We start from the raw sequence: 9,061 nt of genomic DNA, 5'->3' as shown, positions 1-9,061 counted from the left end.
CACTCCACAGAACGCTGACAAATTCGATGTCTCCCCTCCTCCTCCTCCCCCTCTCCACATCTCTGCACATATTCGTTCTACAAATGCTGCCTTTCATTTAACTTGCTCTTAGGGAAAGACTTCCCGAAGGTTTTAGTTGCCCAATTACTAAACAAACATAACCACACACAGCTAAGCTAATGCAAATAGATTCTCTACTCCTTCATCCAGTAAACTCGCTTCAGGCTTTACTATGCATTCATAAGCAAATTCTGTTTCCTCCCTCCTTCCCTCCTGTGTTCAGCTGGAACTAGAGAGGAGCTTTTATCCTGTTCCCTTGTTATCTTACTGAGCATCTATACATTCATTCCACTGCTTCAATCTCTTCGCATTCCTGAAACTAGGCGCCTGCAAATTCTGCATGTTGAAGGTCTGCTCCTGCAGCAGAGTGATTCAGGAACGGACCTACAAGCCCATGCAGCAGCACAGAAGCTACCTGGCACTGTCCACATGGTCCTGTTGTAGCGCTCCTGTTTGCGCAGTTCAGATCTCTGGTTTCTCACACTCTCGTTCAACAGTACTCCAAGGTTTTTGGCAAGTACTGAACCTGTACGCCCCTGGTAGGGAAGGAGAAGACCTGGCCAATGTACCTGTATATGAAATCTGCATGTTCCATACTGTAAGGCTTTCATGCCTGATATACACCACCGTGTATCTAACAAGGCTGATTAATAAGACCTACACAGTCAAAGCACATGTCATTAGTAGTATGCATCTTCACATATTCCATGGCACAAACAGGACACACACTCTGCTCATTTTCAGTAGGATGATTCCACCGTGCTAGATCAGGCACACTGGCAGCTTACAGCCTGCAGTGCAGCAGCACTGCTCTGAGAGACTGACTGCACGGCTGGAGGGGCATCCAAGAATGGGAGGTACCCACAGGATCAGTCTGAGGTGCAAGCTTCACATGGTCACGGTCCCTATCCACAGTGTTTTCAGTCTAAAGATAAGGTGTGCTCCTAAACAGCAGTTTCACAAGCGGTACTTTTTGAGTATGTGCAGGGATTAGACTGCATGACTAGGTGACACGCTGCTGCACCCCTGCCAAGCAGAGCACTCTGTTGGGCTCCCCAGAGAGTGACAGCCTTTGCTCCATGGCCTTGCCACCAGCATCTGCACGGCCCGGGGGTTGTCAGCGCTGTATTAACCTACGAGGAGGCACACAGTGTACAGCACGCGGGCCAAGTGGGCTGACACAGCGGTAGCTGGGTGCTGACACACAGGCCAGCCAGACCCGCGTGCCAGGACACACACAGCACCTCAGAGGAACCTGACGCTGGCCCCAGTGAGGACAGGGTTTCTGGCCATAGGAGTAAGTCTGCACTAGCAGGGGAAAAAGCACAACAGAGAGAGCTACCAGTCTTCCTGTCCTGGCTCCTCCTTCCCAGCTGTAGGCATGGGACCACCCAGAGGCCGTGCACACTGGCCTGTCCCAGGACTCGATGAACACTGGCAACCCATGGGAAAATTCTATGAAGCTTGCAATGGCGCTTATGCTCAAGTAAACGTGATAGGTAAGGAGGGTGGATGGCAGGAGGAAGGGAAAAACTGTACTGTGTGGTCAGCAGCCAGGCTACAATGACACACACAAAGCTGCTGAGAATCCAGAATTTTGAGCTACGGGTTGATGGACACCTCATGCCACTGTTTATTCCATTTGTTGTTTTTTTTTTTTTATTTTCCCACCATCTGTTTTGTTCCCAGCACCAAGCTCTTTCTGTGCGACTATCCAAGGATACATACTAAATACATTTCTTCCTGTCAAGGTAAGAAATGGGTTAAGCAAGCTTAGAAGTGGGTTTGTTCTCCAGCTAGCATCTGTATGCCCTAATATAAAGTCAGATAACTGTATTAATGGAGTAGCTTGGAAACAGACAAAATCTGCTTTCTGTTTTTGCTAAATCCACAGCTAAATGATTTTTGAGGGGGATGTTTTCATGGGAGATAAAACACTAAAATCAATGATAGGACTGTCTGAAGACTGAAGTTTCATTTTATCTCCACAAAAAAATCTGGAGTCAGCTATTCCAGTTGCTCTCTATTAAGTTTTGGTTCAAAAATGTCACTTATGCTCACAGCAGTGCTGAAAAGACTATTTATCTGAATCCAGTTGTGGCATAGAGTTTCTCTTGGAATCCTTTGTTTATCAAATTAGATAAGCATACATATGTAATGTTATTTATTACAAGAAAGGACTTGTAGGTGATATGAAACCTGTAGGTGATATGAAAAATGATGATATGTGACAAAAATTAATAATATTAATCATAAATGGGTAGGAGAATGGCATGAGGTCTAGAGATAACGCGTACACACACTTAGATATCAATCTGTAGTTTAAGGAATTAAGGAGAAAAGTGCCTGACAGTTCAAAAAGGAAAATTACCATCTCTTCCAAACACTTTTCAAGAACTGCAACAACAATTTAATGCTCTAAATTATTTACTTTACTATCTAAACATGGTGATGTGTGTGCACCACACCTAAATCTAAAGAAGAACTCTGAGAGCACAGCACAAGATGGAAGTTAGTTAGAGACTTCACAGTCTAAAGGGATGTATGTTACATTGGTGTATCTTGCTGATTATACACTACTGTGACATCTTTCCCAGAAATACCAGTGTCTATAAAATGCCACCAAAGTCTTGGTTTTGGCCCAGGTAACTGGGCAGGCAGCTGGTCATAGTTCCTCAGTTCCCAATCTACCTGGTCGCTGGGCCCAAAGAAGAGCTAACAAGGGTCAAACAAGATGGTTGTCTACAGTATTTGGGTGACTAGAATTGATGGTCCTTGATGTGCTAGTCCTAAAATGCTAATTTTCCAATCAGTCTTCCTTTGCAGCTGGCTCTGTCTCGAGACTGCTGCAAGAGGAATTAGGATTAACTATTTCTTTCTAGGCACCATAATCTTTAAACACAGATCTAGCTGTAAAGTGCAACTAAGTAGAAATGAACCCCTGCTCATTTTCTCTTTGCAACCAACTTCTTTTATAAAGAGCTTAGTCTCCAGCTCAGCTAAGCCTTTAATTGTGTACTTAACTTTAAGTATGTGCTTAATGTCAATGGGACATATGGGTAAGTTTGAGACTGTGTGTTTCGTTGAACAGAATAAGTTACCTCAGACATTTAAATGTTTTGCTGAACTGAGGCCCTGACAAATAGAAAAAGAGAAAGCATTTAATGAGATATTGAAAAGAGATAGTTTCCTAGTATCAGTTGGTAAAACCAGTAGTTTAGGGTTTTTTTCCTCCCTGGTATATCAATAACTCATTTCTGTTCATCCTAGAAGGAAAGAGTTATTTGAACGTTAATTGAAATGTGTGAGCTTAAACTAAAAAAAACTGAGCTCTTTGCTTTTGGGTGTCTTTTATCAGAATGTCAAAGATTTTTTGATAATTCTTTCTGTTACATCAGTGCTCAGGACCTTGCCATTAATATATATATATATATATACACATATCCTCTCATCTTCACTGCATTTCTAGGATTACTACATTCCTGTAAGTATTCAGCCAGAAAAATGATTAGGTGAGTATCATGCATAACAATGCTATAAAACCAACATATACACTCAGTAGGATTTCAGGGTTGTTGTGATGGTACCCTGATGGGATCCCTGCCCCTCCTTTCTATACATTCTTCTTACCTAGCAGTGTTAATAATGGCTCTAAAGCAAGAGGAAAGGTATGAAATGATAAACTCCCCCTTGTTGCTGCTCCTGTTCTTGAGTCCAGGAAATTTATCTCACCCAAGTTTCTGTACTTAAGCACTTTCTTTCACAAGTGGTTCAGTCACTGCATTTACCACCATTTCTTCTGAAACAGATGCTACCCTGAATCGACCAAGGTGAACAGTTTTTGAAAAGCTACACCTTGTAGACAAAAGCAGTCTGCCTTTTGGCAGCTCTCTTTCCTTTTCTGTCCCTGAGCTCACCCTGTAGCAGAATGAGGTGTTACCCTGTAAAAAAGAATAAATGCTACCTGCAGGGTGAGTGTTTCTCTTCTCTCTTGCCTTACCCAAATGTGTTCTACTCTTGTCTGTCCTATAGCTATTGCATCATATTCAGCCTCTACTTGTCCTCTAAATCTTGCCAGAATCTACATTTTTGCCTCTTCAACTGAAATTAATGACCACACCTATTCATCCTTCTGACACAACTGTTCTCATTATGTCTTCATCCTTTGACCCTTTCTGGTGTCATTACCATACTAATATCTTTTACCTTGTGTGTCTCCAGCAATGGGAGCAGTTTTCACATGACTTAGTACAGAGCATTACTAGAGAGTCAAACATTTGCTAGTGCCTCACTAATATTTTTCTTCATTTCTTTCACACGACAAGCCACAGAAATATAGAGCAGCGATATCAATATTTCAAATAATGTCTCATCAGAACTCTTTCATCTAATGGCTATAGCTTTATGTCACAGTCTTGGCTACGTTTCAGTGGTAAAAGAGAAAGTCAGGGGCAAGTTAAAAAGGGCAATAAACAAGATGTATCATAAGCAATATGCCAATAATTATGCTATTACAGCATTCACTTCTTAGTGCGGTACCTTCCCAGTTATTTTCCTTCGGGATTTTGGGATGTCTTAGACTGTTAACAAAGTTATGTCACTGCTATTCTAGTTTCCCTTTTAGATTCTGATGCATAATATTTGGGTTGCAGCTATCACTAGCTATCACCGTTTCTTTGAAACACTTCTCTTGGAGGTTTATAATGAATCAAGCACATATTCCTATAGGTCTCTCATTTTGTAAACATTTTGTTCTTCAAACAAAAGTCTGCATTCTGGGTCATATTTGGAGATTTGTAATGTTGCCTTAATGGATTGTAAAAACAAAGGGATCGTTACAATAATCTATTTTAAATTAACTTCTGTTTAAACAATAGCACATTTTTAAAAAAAGATAATCAGAGGGTGAAAATACATTCTGATCCTGGATAAATTGTTCTGGTAATCAATTGCCCTCAGCTTTAAAAGACTGCGTGGTTTATTTTAAGTCCACATTTGTTTAGCTCCAGCTTCCATCCACTAGATACTGTTACCCTTTTTTAGTGATGTATTCCCATTTCTTTTCAATCTTAAAACAGCTATTTTATGTAGATATTGAAGACTGGTGTCAATTCACCTATTTACCTACTCTTAGATAAATTAGGTAGATTAATTTTCTTAAGTCACACATCATTGGATTTTTTTTTCCAGGTTCAGAATCATTCTTTTGTTTTTCTCTGAACCTTTTCTGTTTTTCAGATTTTTCTTAATGGGTGAAAACAAGATCTGGACAAAGAATGCTAGCAATTATCTCAGTTGTACCATGAACTCATCTCCCTCCTGCTTGACATTCACTGCTTACCCATTCAAAACTAATGTTTTTCTCTTAGCCATTATATTGTACAGGGAACTCATATTCAGACACTACCTATCACAAGCTCTAAATCTTCATCACTGTATTTCAAGGGTACTTTTCTGCTATTCTGTATGTGTGATTGGAATTCTTTGTTCCCCGGCATATGACTTTGTATTTGACTGTACTAAAATGCATATTGTTCAGATGAGCTCACCTTACAGAATGATGCAAATCCAGAATATAGAAATGATCTGGTCCATCATTATTTACCACTCCACTAATTTTTATGTCATCTGCAGTATTTACCATCAGAGATTTTGCATTTTCTTCCAGATCATTGCTAAAGAACAACTAGCATTAAGCCAAGAATAGACTACTGCAAATATCTCCATAGGATGCAGATTTTCAATCACAATACTTTTGAAATCTATCTACTAAATACATCTTTCAGTCAAAGCATGAAAGGGTTTGAAATGAGCTCTATATACACCATAAAATGGTAGGGAAAGGTTAACCTGTTTTAAACAATAAAAATCTAGCTGACCAGGCAATAGATTGGAAGCTATTTTTACTGTCTAATAACATTTTAGACTATCCAGTCATAAAGTTTGAACATCAGCATGGGAATAAATAAAAAATAATATTGTGCAACTAGAAGAAATCCAGTCCCTTAGAAATAATGCAAGACAGCTTTCTCCTTCAAATGTATTAAGCTGAGTAGCTTTGTGAGAAATACATGATAATATTCAGTACAAGAACTTTTAACATTCTATGTGTTGTATAGAGAAAGGAATCTGCCTACTTTTTCCCCAAGACACAAGCAAGACTCGGAGAGCACTTGACTCTGGAACGGATGCACAGAGGCAGCACTACATATGCATCTTATCTTGGAAATGGCTTAATATATATGGTAGCATCACAATAACCTAATTCTGTCCTTTCTTAGTCAGCACAGTACACAGTAATCTCACATGAGCCTGCGTCTTGCAAGTTATGTCGGGTTTTGGCAGAACTGTCACTTCCCTTACAATACAATGCATGTTGGGCTTGGGTTCATTATTAAAGAAATAGTATTTGTCTAGGATTAGTCAGTCCAAATTCAACATTATACGTTTAATTTTTAGTGATTTATCTGGGTCATATCAGCATGTGATATACAACAAAACCATATATTTATCTAATCTTGTTGTAGGAAGGATAGAATTATTATGGCAATACAGGAATAACTAATAAACTAGAAATTGTGTTTCCTCTGGCTTGGATATGACTATTCAGCTGGAGAAAATAATTGTCAAAGGTTTCGTATGGATTTCAAAACTACTTGCCAAGGAAGTCCTCTATCTCCACTCTTCCAGGACCAAGACTCCAGTCTCACCTTATTATTCAAGAAAGTCAAATGCTCTAGACTCTTATTGCCTTCTATTTTTGGCACTTTAAATGGACAAATAAATATTATTTCACTTTTTGACTTTGCAGTAATTTAGTCAAATAGCTGTGGTTTGTCTTGCTTGTTACTATGATTCATATGCCACAATCCAGACAAATAAATGTGCTACCATGTCATTTTTAAAAGAGAGGTCAAAACGTGTTCTTTGTCTTAGTTGTCTGCATTGATGTCAGGCTCTGTCATAATGCATATTAAATGGGATTGAAGCTTTAAGTTTTTACCCCTTACCACCATAGTTTTGCTCAGAAACTGCTGGAGTCTTAATAGGCTAGCTATATGAGATATTTCTTCCCTCTTCTATTTTTACTTTGTGTTACAGGATTCAGTAATCTATATGGTAAAAAGGGAAATATAGCATTCACAACAGCTCTTTCCTTCCTGTATAACATACATCTGAAAAAAATTAATATCATGAATAAAAACATTTGAAATGTGCCTGCAGAGTCTCCTGGTTTTAAATATTACAGACTTTCTTATTGCCAATAACACAATGTAGGTATTTAAGTATTCTTCAACTTTACAGGCTTTTACGATGTTAAATATTTTTACTTAAGGCATAATATATGTTTTAACAACTCTAGCATGTGCAAACCATTTTATAGCCCTGAGCTTCATGGAATTAGTAGAGGTTCAAAGGTAATAAGGCTCATCTGTTTTATGAAGGAGATGAGCTACCTTGACGTGCTCATTTTTTGTGGGTACTAGAGTTTCCAGGTGCAAATAGAATTAGACAGATGGGGTGGTACTGGTGAGAAAACTGAGTTTAGTCACATGAACTGGATTTTCTAAAAGTGGAAACATGAAGTCACCCTTTCATTATCCTTACATCTGACAAAATACATTATCATATGTTTTTGCTTCAACAGTGTAAAGACCATTCAGAACAGATACAATTGCAAATCAGGAAAGATCACACTTACGTGGAGCCCTGACAATGTGATCTCATCAAGCTAGAACTTGAAATTGCAAGTGTCACTTCAGATAAGATCAGAGAATGCTTCCTGTCCCAATGATGTGACATTATCAGGTTTGAGACTGTAGCAAAGGCACATGCACGATTTTGTGAACTAACAAGGCAGATTGAGAACACACTGGTTGGCAGGATATTTTAGATCCTGAGATTGCCTTGAGCTGGGCATAATTACAGCTCATTTTTTGCACATGGGAGAGCCATCTTCAAGACAAAAAGAGCAGGGTGCTCACTGAAGAAAGAAAAATGTTGATCTTTCAATTAGCATAAGTTCAAACATCTGAACTGTGTTTCATAGTGCATGGACAGATTTTGAGTGAAAAAAGCCATCTTTCTATAGAAAACTCTTAGACAGCTGTGCTTCCATTTGTACAGGAATCATTTAACATAAAGAATTCTACTTTTAGCTGTGATGTATTTAAGCTTGCTGAAAAAAAAAAAAAAAACTACAGAAAATTGAGAGTCCACTGCTATTGAACTGGATAAATTCCTAATGACCTATCTTAAGGATGAAAGTTATTAACAGGATATTTTTGTTGATTTGGACTCCTGAACTACAAAATAAACATAATGGTTCACAGTCACAAAGAAAGAAGGGTAAGGATGTGGGAAGCCATTTAGATTTCTTGACTCTCTGCATAATTTTGGTGTCATTTAGAGCTTAGTACACAGCACTTTGCCAGGAACCGATTCAGAACTAGAAGTTAGGTATCAGTCCAGAACAGAATTTGTGCATTAAAAGCAGTAATTGGGAAGATGCTGGGGGTCACATGAGAATTAGCAATCTGAGGATGTTTCCTAACAACAAAACCCTCAAAGTAATTAAATGCCTTTCTTTTTGATCTAGAAATTCCTTAGCACCTACTATTTGCCTTGAATTGAACAAGTGCCAAATTACTGCTTATACTAGATCTACTTTTGGGACTTGGGTGTCTCCTTCACGGCTTTAACTCTGTCAGATGGCTGAATATTCCTGGAAGCCAAGGCTTGGGAGCACCCCGCCTCTGTTGAAACCGTGGGAGTAGAAGATGCACATTGGTACTATTTGCATGGTAGAAGGCATGAAGTCTAGCATGGTAAAGCAGCTGGAAGAGGCAGAACTGTCAAGTGCTTTTGCTTCAGTGCTAGAAATAAAGGCACTTGGGAATAAACCATCATTTTATCAAGCATATACATGGTCTACTCAGAAACCCTGTGATTTCACGTAGCATGGGCTGCAGCATTTGAAATACTAATTCCATGTGCAGAA

The 9,061-nt window shown here is 39.0% G+C and overlaps 1 long non-coding RNA gene across 1 annotated transcript; it reads left to right on the top strand.

Moving 5' to 3' along the window:
- The first annotated feature begins 1,455 nt into the window (after nucleotides 1-1,455).
- LOC129782594 (uncharacterized) lies at nucleotides 1,456-7,252 on the top strand. The gene is made up of 3 exons (XR_008745858.1): nucleotides 1,456-1,559; nucleotides 1,750-1,811; nucleotides 6,180-7,252. It is a non-coding gene; the product is annotated as an uncharacterized LOC129782594 (long non-coding RNA).
- The last annotated feature ends 1,809 nt before the right edge of the window (nucleotides 7,253-9,061 follow it).

The sequence above is a fragment of the Falco peregrinus genome, chromosome 1 (genome assembly GCF_023634155.1).
Source record: "Falco peregrinus isolate bFalPer1 chromosome 1, bFalPer1.pri, whole genome shotgun sequence".
Lineage (NCBI taxonomy): Eukaryota > Metazoa > Chordata > Aves > Falconiformes > Falconidae > Falco > Falco peregrinus.
The sequence above is the reverse complement of the archived record's forward strand: the minus strand, read 5'-3'. Positions and strand labels throughout refer to the sequence as shown.